General features: G+C 39.1%; 1 long non-coding RNA gene across 1 annotated transcript; it reads left to right on the top strand.

Annotated features, from left to right (window-relative positions):
- The first annotated feature begins 1,451 nt into the window (after positions 1 to 1,451).
- Positions 1,452 to 9,087, top strand: LOC311433106. Its single transcript, XR_014690571.1, has 3 exons — positions 1,452 to 1,521; positions 1,691 to 1,803; positions 8,748 to 9,087. It is a non-coding gene; the product is annotated as an uncharacterized lncRNA (long non-coding RNA).
- Positions 9,088 to 10,588: the final 1,501 nt, after the last annotated feature.

Below are 10,588 nucleotides of genomic sequence, written 5' to 3'. Positions count from 1 at the left end.
TTTTAAATGCTCTTCTCCCAGTCTTCACTCACAGTAACAGGAGCTGGGGTCAGGCATCTCTTCTTGCAGTGATTAATACCTTGCTACAAGAGGACTGCCATTAAAGGGAATGAGACTTCCTGCCGAGTGAGGCTTTCCTCTGTGGGTGGAAGAGTAGCTCTGTGTCTGCAAACCATGGCAGACACTGAACTTCCCAATTTTCTGCACAGCCCAGGCAGCCACAGCTCTGACTGCCGTCTCTTGCACCCTTGGCTTATGGCAAACATCAAATGGGAGGCCATTTAAAGAAAAATAAAGTGAATCAGGCCCTAAATTTAAATTGTTCTGATATAAATCATTCATACAACAGATTGCATTTATTTATCGCCTTTGTTTGCAGTGCGAGAAATCTGTTAGATGCCCCTTGAAGAATTCATAGATTGAAAAACAAAAATCCTTATGAGATACAGGCTTTGTGCCCAAAATGCAGTGCTTTCCCATTAAAAATCTTTATTCATCCTCAGGGGGGCATCACTTGCCCTAATCATTGTCTTCCTCCTTCCCACCCCTTAAATCCTTTCCCAAGCAAAGGAACGCTCTCTCTGCCCCAGCTGCTGTGGCCCTTCCAACCTGCCCATCTCCTGCCTGGCCAACTAGCAGATCCCCCTGGGATGGCAGAGATCCAGCAGCAGCCTCACAGGCAGCAGGGCAGTGGGGAGGAAGAGGTGACCTGTGTCTACTCTTGGGACCAGAGAGGACAAAATTTCATCTCAAAAAAAAGTTAAGTGGGGCAGTCCTTCAAAGACTGAGATTCACCTCTGAATAGTGGGACATCTGGTGACATTAGCCAAAGTTTCACAAAAGCTCCCCATGGCCTTTTCAGAAATAGAGCAGGTTTCAAAAAGAAAGAAAGAAAGAAAATACAGAGCCTTATCTATTGTTGTTGATTTATCTCCATTTTCTATTATGAGGTACTGCTAAATCCAGCAATAGATTTCAACTTGATTTTCTTCTTCTCCAAAATAGGAGAGATGGCTAGTCACAAATGTATGTTATTTACAGAGACATGGTTTTGTCCTGCTTTCTTTCTTTATTTCATTATTTATTGAGTAAGATAATAGCTTATGGTACTTACACAGAGCCAGCTGTTTGCAGGATGCCAAGAGCAGGTGGTCTGGGAGGCCTCTGATGAATTGCAAAAGACACTTACCAGCTGCTATCACTGTGTGAAATGAGCAAACCTGCAAAATCTTTATTTTCAATTGGATTGTACTTTTAAGTAAGCAAGGGAGACAGCCAGTATAACTACAGACCATGACCAACAACCCACATAAAGCGTGTGCAAACACAAGTGATTAATGTACCAGGATTTCAAAACATCTACAACTAACGAGTCGGATTTCACAGGGTGCAGGAGAGGGAAGAGGAGCAGAAGGGGATGGGTGGGAACAGGGATATGCATGGGGGGCAGCAGGGCAAGGGGCTGCTTGCAAGTCAAGAGGAATGAGGAACAATTTGATGAGTCTTAACAGCCTATCTCAGGTTCTTAACAGCTCTCGTATTTCTATTCTGTCAACCAACCTTGTAAACAGTGATGCTGGACTTTAAAATTTTTATGGTCTTTTTCTTTCTTTCTTTTAAACACCCCCCAACACACATACCTTTTTTTTTCCTTTTTTTTTTTTTTTTTTTTTTTTTTTCAATTATGTAGGGCACTCCTGTGTGCTGCCTCACCGGGGCACAATCCTTTGGTGGTAACCACATCCTCAAATGGTCACCGAAGAGATGCAGGGATAATGGGTTACAAAGACAGACATTAATAAGGTAAGATAAGAGAGGGGAGGTTTATTAATTTTTCAAGTAAAGTTAGGATGCCCAAGGGCACCGTAAAACTGTAAAGAATCTAGTGAGGGATGAGAGGCCTAGCTGATTAATGCAAGTCAGCTGTCCTCAGAGGGTGATTGCAATAATGATGAGATTATGGAAGAACCTGCTGAAGACAAATGAGATGCATGTGGAATAAAAACTAAGTGTCCTAGTTACTCTTTTGGAGTGCACGATGGATTTTATTAAGGAGGAACAGCAATATTAATTACTGCTGACTGAGATGCTGAAGCGAGGAGCCGGGCTTGCTTTGCTGGAGTTTCTTTGCCTGAGATGTAGCATGCAACCCAGGGTGCCTCACTTGAAAACTCACTTGAAAACAAGCCAAAGAAAACATGGAAAAGTTAAACTGGGGCTTCCTCCCCTACTGAATAAGAAAAGAATACTTCTGCTTTGTCTCTTTGATGTACCTTTCTCTCTGCTTTCCCTGCCTGCCTCAGCTCCGTTACCTCCTCACTTTCCTGTGTTGGGGTGGATAATTCAGGGCATCTCAGTTTGTCCTGGGAGCCCTTACACTGTCCAGACATGGCTCTTCTCCAGGTGCACAAATGAGGCAATGTTTCTAAGGGCAGCAGCTTTTCGCAGCTGCCTTCCTTTGTCTTCAGAACCACCTTTCCTATCTCTTCATTCCTTGCCTTTTCCTACCCATTTTCTTGCCACCCTTTTACCTTCTCCTTAGTGTCCCCAACTTTTCCTACCATCATCTCTGGCTATTCCCCCTCTCTCCTTGATGTTGTGCCTCCTGCGGGCCCCTCACAGACAGACTCTCCAACCAGCCCTGCAACCATCACTATGGCCTCCTGGCTTCTCATGTCCATACAAAAATGCGGGGATCAGAGGCACAGTGATTATCACTTCCGTGGGTATTTGGAATTGACCAGCAAGCAGAAGACCTGCTGTGGCAGAGCATCCTCTGCTGCACCTAAAACAAATAGGAGTAGCTGCCCAAAGCAGGGGATGGCTTCCAGATGCAGGAGGTTGGTGAGCCTGCGCTGAGCCACGCAGTGGGAACCGAAGTGTAATTAACAGCATGGGAACGAATAGCATGACAGTCTATTGTATAGAATTTGCAGGTCTTCTGTTTCTTTTCAGTGTATTAACTATCCATGGTGACAGAAAATAAGAAATTATAGTATTGACTGCTTGTGTTGTGGTGCACAGTCAGCATTTCCATTAAAAAATGCGTGGGTTTCAGTAATACAGTCATGAGTATTCACTTCCAGATCAATCCTGGTATTTCGATGTTCCAGCCAGGCAGCATTTTTTTTTCTCCTACAAAACTTGGTAGATTAGTTTGGGCATTATAGAGCTTTACTGCCTCCCTGCAGCCCAGAGACTGCTTTTGCCTGCTCCCTCTCATCTTTCTTTTATTGTTCTTTTAAAGTCATCATATCTTCTGATCTCTTTTTTGTTGATTTTTTTTTTTTAATGGCTGCAAGTAGCTACAGGATGTCAAACAGCCCTTTCTCCCAGTCTAAACAAATATAATTACCTGATAGATTAACATTTCTGTATTAAGATAGTCTAAATACTTATTTATGGAACAGACAGTAATTACTTTATTTTAGCAGCTCCCTACATATATATTTACATGACAGACCATAATGTTCTGCAGTGTCAACCTCCATAAACCTCAGATGTGACATGAGAACAGCACATGTCCTGAATCTTCTGGGTTTTGTGCCTTGTGCTACAGACACGTAACACAAATTTACATGGAGATCCCCTTTTGCTGGAGGAGTGGTCACTGCAGAACAAACAGAAAAAGACGTTATATAAAAAAAATGCATTTTGCAAAGAAAAAAAAGTCACGAACAAACAAAAATAACAGCCCTAAAAGATCATGTAAGTATCGTGCCTCTGATTCCCAGTAGCAGATGTTTCGGGTGTTGAAACTCCCACCAGAACAGCTGCAGGAATGTAGAATCACATCTGGGCTTGCGACGGGGCTGCATCATTACCCACTGACAGCAATGCAGCCAGATGCTTCCAATTCATTTTAGGGACAGAGCTTAAAGTTTGAGCCTGTGAACATCCCTGCTTTACGATTGCTACTTATCGTTTCCTGCAGCTGCTCCTGGAAAGGCAGCAGAGGCGGTGGTGTGAGCAGGGGTGGCTCACCAGCAGCCCCTGGCATGGGGGCAGAGCCAGGACAAGGGGCTGAGGGAGAGCAGGGATGAGCTTCAGGAGCTGAGGATCATCTCTTCCACCCCCTAGATAAGGACAGTGGAGATGTTCAATAGACACGGGATATTTTGGGATGGTTACTTGGTCTGCTGCGTACCTAACGTATGACTGGCTTGCTCGCTCTCCAGCAGTTTTCTCATCTCTCTAATGGGACTTCAAATTCCATGGTGACAGCTGGGCTGTGCTAGTTCATTGTTTTATGGAGGGCTGCTCTTCCTTACCCACCACACCACATTTCAGCACTGATTCCTGGCAGTGGTTAGCCCTGCTGTTATGATGAAAGAAGTCTTGTCTCCCTTATTTCTGGCTTGTCTCAGTGGGAGTGCAGGCATCAACAAAGAAAACCACTTTCTCCAGGCTGATATCCAAGAAAGAGATAGTTTTAAGACATACATATATATCAGTATCTGGTCTTTGTATGAAGTCTAGATTTCTGAAATCCTGAGTCTGGACCTATTCAGAGCTAGGTCCTGTGCTGCTGGGATAACACAGACAGACAGAGAGAGCTGCCCTCACCACACCACAGTTGTTAATAAGATAATTTATTATTTTGCAAATAAACACATGCAAATAACTGGAGGTAATTAGCTACAAGATTTCCAATAAAGCAACTAATTTAATAAAAGGTTGTTAGCGCACAATAAATATTGTACTACATCTTTAAAAAAGAACTAGTGGAACAAAGAAAATGACAGAGCAAATATTTACCACAATGATCTTGCCTGTCATCTTGTTGTCACTTGCCCAGTAGCCACAAACTAGAGGAAAGGCAGCAGAAAGTTTTAATATGGTTTCTAAAATGCCTCGAGAATCACACACAGACTCCAGCTGACAAATGGGAAGGGTTGTTTAGCTAAGCTTACCAGTGTCAAATGTTTTAAAGCACAGACATACAAGCAGATGGATTTCTCCTTCCAGGGTGGAGGATTAATTGTCAGCAAGGTGAATGGCATCCATGTTCTTGCATAAGGGGGAGGCAATTCTCTACTTGAAAGTTGTCAAGAAAGAGCATTTTTAGAGGAATTTATGTTGATCTTTGGATTTTAAAAAAAACTTCTAATCCACAAATCAGAACTTTCTTCTCCTCATGTGGTATGGCATTGTTTTGATTATTGTTGATAAATGTGTGTTATGACAGTAGCAATGAGGTTTGTTAGGGTTAGATAAACTCCAGGTATTACTGAAAATGTGAATTGCTTCCCAAATTGATCTTTTAATGAAGACTTTCCCGTCTTCCCATGTGAGGGTCAGAAACAGAGCAGCACTCAAGTCAGATGGGAGGAGGATGAAGTGAATCCCTCCTGGAGAAGCCCCAGGGGAGAAGGATCTCCAGCCCATGATTTCTGCACCCCTGCATTGACCTGGATTTCCATGACCTCTGCACCCCTGCATTGACCTGGATTTCCATGACCCTTATTTCATCTCTGTCTTGTTTTTTTTTTTTTTTTTTTTTTTTTTTTAATAAATGTTTTACTTAGTGACTGGGAGGAAATGCTTGGAGGGAGGTTCATCCCTTTGAATATTGTGAACCCTACGTGATGGTCAAACACAGGGTGACCCCACCACCTGTGCCCTATGCCCAGGGAAATCTGTACTCACCTCCAACATGCAGGTGCTGTTCTTCTGCTTCTGAAGGAAAACTGAATAAATAGTGGATGGCACAAAACCCCAACAGGGTTCACAAGTGCTTCTGAAATAAATTAGGAGTGTGAACTCCCAGTGGCCCAAGGCTGTTGTTGAGGTGGCAACGACAGCCAGAGTAGACAATGTTTAAAAATACCTATAAGGTTTCTGAAGAGATTACCTAGGAGTGCAAATCCTTTCTTTGCCCACAATGTTCATTAATGTCATCATTGCATTGCATGGAAGCAAAATAGCAATATAGAGCAACTAATGAAAACAAAGGTTAAATACAATTTCTCTGCTTCCCAAGGGAATATGTTTTTCATGGAAAAAAAAAAAGAAAAAAAAAAAAAACCTGTGTGAGAAAATGTCTCTTTTTATCCTTTCCTTAAAATTTTATTCAAAACTTTAAGATAAACAGGAGGAATATATTAAAATAGAATCTATTTGAAATAGAACATGTTATAATAGACTTAATAGACTAGAGTACATGAGAAAAATCAATAGCTTTGCATAAGCGTGAAGTCCATAATCACTCTACAGATATACCTCGGAGAATATATGCATTTTAACTGTCTTTGTATAAAACCTTCCAGGGAACTGAACATAATAATAATTAATAATGTAATTAATACTTAATTTATAAAGGGCACAGTATGCCCCACTCTCCTGCAGAGGCACTTGGGGTGATAAGCAACTGAAAAATAGGATCCAAGTTAAAATAGCTCATTAAAATGAAGACAAGAAAGATAATAAATAAAAAGCCTATGGAAGAAGTACAAAAAGAAGAAAGATGTGCTACTGTAAATGCATTGGCAAAACAGAATAAAATTTAAAAGCTCCCAGCCTTGTCCTGCTCCCATCAAGACTCCCATTCACTTTGGTGGAGTGGATACTGGAATATTACTGGGAGCCTTAGAAAATTCTTGTGTGCTGCCTCATAAAACCAGAAAAGGCATACATCTTCTATCAGTCAGAAGCTCAGTGGGTTTGTAAGCTTGAGGTTTCATCATATTTAGTGGTCATAAATAAAGCCTGCTTAAGTGTATTGGATGCCACTTCGACTCATGGACTTCTGCTCATGGACTTTTTCAAAGTTGGTTCAAGAAGACTAGTAAGTGCTGACTCTTTCCAAAATTAATTTATTCCTGGGTCACTAATTCTACTCCTTTTTGCTGGTGCAAAATCAGGTTTAATGGCCTGCAATTCTCAGAATTACCCCTGCAAGACTTTCCTAAAGACTGGTGTCTTGGCTCCCATCATTCAGTCTCATGTTACCAATCAGGAATGACGGATAACCTATTATTCAAAACAAAGTTAGTTGTGATGTTCCATATCAGAGTTCATTTGGAGCTTTTGAATTAAACAAACAAAATAAAACAACAACAAAAAAACAACCCCTCCCACCTACTTCCTGATTTGTTGCCATTTGATTTTTTTTTTCTGAAACCTGTTCGCTGATGTTTTATTATTATTATTTTATTTTTTTGATATTTTTATTTTTATATTTATTTATATTATATTTATTTATTTATATTATATTTATTTATATTTATTAATTTATATTTATATATATTATATTTATTTAAAATAAAATATTACTTTATTTTATTGATATATCACATTCATTCCCCATTTAGTGTCATTTTGGTGTGAAAACTTCATGGCTTCTGATGCAAATGCTAATACAAAAAAGCCAATTAGCGTTCTGTAATATGCTTGGCTTTGATGATTTTTGACCCAACTATCTTGTAGGCTTTCTGCTTGAAATATCTATGTATAGATACTCCTCAGTTTTTCTTGTAATGCATTAGTATGTTTTGTATTTTATTATGCCTATTTTTATATTTAGATGCATATTTTATATTTAAAATATAACATTTTTGTTTATTTCCTCATCTGTGTATGATTTTTCTTCTTTTGACAAGTGCCTTTTTACTCATATTAGTTTCTTTTATTCTGACACTTATCCATGCTGGCGTGTTTGGATCTTTTTATTTTATTTTATTTTTTTTTTCTAAATCAGTAATGTACCTTTAATCTGAGCCTCCTGTGTAGAGTCTGTAGGCAGATTCACATCACCAAAAAATATTTTATCTCTCTTAGTAGCTCATTTTATTTTGTTTTATTTTTTTCCTCATCTTTGTGTAACGTCACTTCTAACAAATGTTACAAGGTATAATATTTTTGACATGGATTTAAATGCATTATAGTCACTATTATAGAATCACTGTTGCATATTGAAACCTTATTGAAGTTCCTATTTAAAACCAAGTAAAACTAAAAAACAAACAAACAACAACAAAAAAAAACACCAACAGCAAAAGCCCATCTTCTTGCAAATTCTTATAGACTAGTTGCTCTGAGAAGGAGACATTTCTCATGTCTGAAAAATTACCCCTTGTGTTGCAACTGCCTCAGAGATTTAGCATGTTTATATGGGAGCTATGGGAGCTTCTAATCATTGTGTACCTTCACAGATTTGTTAATTTTCCATCCTCACTGGCTTGTGGAAGACTGTAGCACTGCATCTCTAATTGTGCATGGGATTCCAAGTCATAGAAATTCCAAGTTACTTCTGAGATGATTATTTAGTCTTGTACTCCCCAATACTTTAAAAAATGACTCCACTTGTTGACTGAGTCTCCTTTGCATCATAGTGTTACAACATGTTGCTGATCACCTTTATGCTTCTAAGTAGTAGGTGTGAATATAAGGATACTTTCATTTTAAAATGGGTCCTTCAGTTCACTCATTTTAGTTTTTAGATTCCTAAATTTTGTTTAAAGTCATTGATACATTTACAATGATCTAGTGATCATGATCTCTGTAGTGATCTAGACAGTCTCACGTTATCTGAGTAGACTGAGTTTCACTGTGGATTTTTGTCCTCTTGTTATTCAGAGGTATTGAGTCCTTGTGACTTTGTCACTGCATCTCTCTCCACTCTGTGCCCATCAACCTCATGCTTTGCCCATCAACCTCATGCTTTCCTCCTGAACTGCTATTTTTTTTGGTAAATCTTACTTTTGGGGACAGCCCCTCACAAGTCTTTTTCCTCAATGCTTGATTAGGTGGAGAGTCCTCTTGTGCACAATGGCCAACATGCATGAAGTGCTGAAACATCTCCATCTCACTTTGAAGCTGACCCTGGGGACTCCCAGCTATAGAGCATAGCTGTGGGAGAAGTTAGCACATACCAACCCATCTGAAATCCCAGAACTTGTAGGCAATATTGGACAACTGTGGTTTGATGCTTTACATCATCCTTTGGAAAGACACAAGGTAGCATATACCAAATGATGAAATCAAATAGACTTTTTTTTTTAATGTATTGTTTTCCTTGTATTTCTGTATTTCCTCCATAAGCAAATAATACCCTAGTGAGGCATGAGAAAGAAGACAGAATTTGCAACTGTGACATAGAAAAAAAATTAACTGTTTATAAATAAATGTTTTTATTGCAAGTGCTGCATGAGACAGTACTTTCTGAGAACCACATTCACATCAAGATGGGTTGGGGGACTGTGTTCAGTTACCAATGATGATTACTTGGAAGTGTTTGACTAGGAGATGTATACAGTCTTCTCAATATTCTTATTCAGCCCTGCAGTGTTGTTATCCCTCAAGAAAACTACTTTCTATTTCAAAACCACCAACTCTGAATGCTAAATTGAAAGGAGATAAAAGAATCACAATAGTAAAAGCTGAACAATTCTACCCTCTTCATTATACAACAAGCTGATTCAGTATTTGCTTCTTTACCTTTTTATGCAGAAATAAAAGGCTACTTTGGGAAATCTGTGACACTATTATTAAATGTCACTGAGCAGAGCTGAGTATAGTGATGACTCATCCTCAAAAGATTTGATATAGTTTGCACAAGCTTCCTGAGCATTGAGTTCTCATTTTGGGCTATATCAACTACAGTGTCTGGATCTAATGTAAGGACTGTTAACACCAGCAGGAGTCTTTCCTCTACCTTCAGTAACCTTTGGATCAAGATCTTGGTGAGAATGTATGCTCTAGAAATTTTAATGTTGTTAATCATGAGTAATAACTACCCACAGTTCATAAAGGCCAACTGAAAAGTCAGGCCTTGTTGTCTTATACCATGAAGACACTGGAATATAATATGTGCCATAAATCTATGAAAACAAGCCAGATACAGTATTGGGAAGGGATGTGGCCAACCAAGAGGATATATGTCATAGCAGTGGTAAATGTCACATTAATTCAATTTCTTTTTTAAGAGCTGGTTAAAAGAGATAAGAAAAAGGAAGAAGAGAGAATTCTGAAGGAAAACAGGATGAAAGAATGCACTAAGAGAAGGCAGTTCAATTGTTTAGAAGTGAAATCAAGGTGGAAAAATTGCTAAAAGTTCCCAATTTGAACAATGTTAATGTAGAATGGCTTGACAAGACTCATTTACAAATGGATTTGTAGCAAATATAAGATAATGCTCTTCTCACCTGATAAGATGGCTTTCAAGTCAAATAATCCTATGGGTTAGACAGCACCCAACTAAGCACCAGACTGAGAGAGGTACATGAGAAAAAGTCCAGTCTTAGTCAATGAGTGGGCCACTTTTTAACTTCTTAGAACTTTGGGGCAGTTTAGGTTTGGATCTATAATTTCAGGCATCCCATGGTCCTAGTAAGGGAGGCTGGATTCATTGTGATGTTCTAGGGTTATTTGAATTACGCAGGAGAATTTTAGATATAAAACTCCAGTACAAGACTAGTGAAATGGGAAATGTATGTAAAAGTCTGATCTTCCTGCCCCATTCAGGGAAGTGTAAAAGGTCTGCATGGATAGCTAAAACATTGGTCAGAAAGGCAAGCAATTTTCCATTTAACCCTTTTTAAATTGAACATGAACATCTATCTACTCTCAGATTCATGAACTACTTGAA

Source organism: Aythya ferina (genome assembly GCF_964211825.1).
Source record: "Aythya ferina genome assembly, chromosome: 2".
NCBI classification, from domain to species: domain Eukaryota; kingdom Metazoa; phylum Chordata; class Aves; order Anseriformes; family Anatidae; genus Aythya; species Aythya ferina.
Note: the sequence above shows the minus strand (reverse complement) of the source record. Positions and strands in the feature narration are given on the sequence as shown.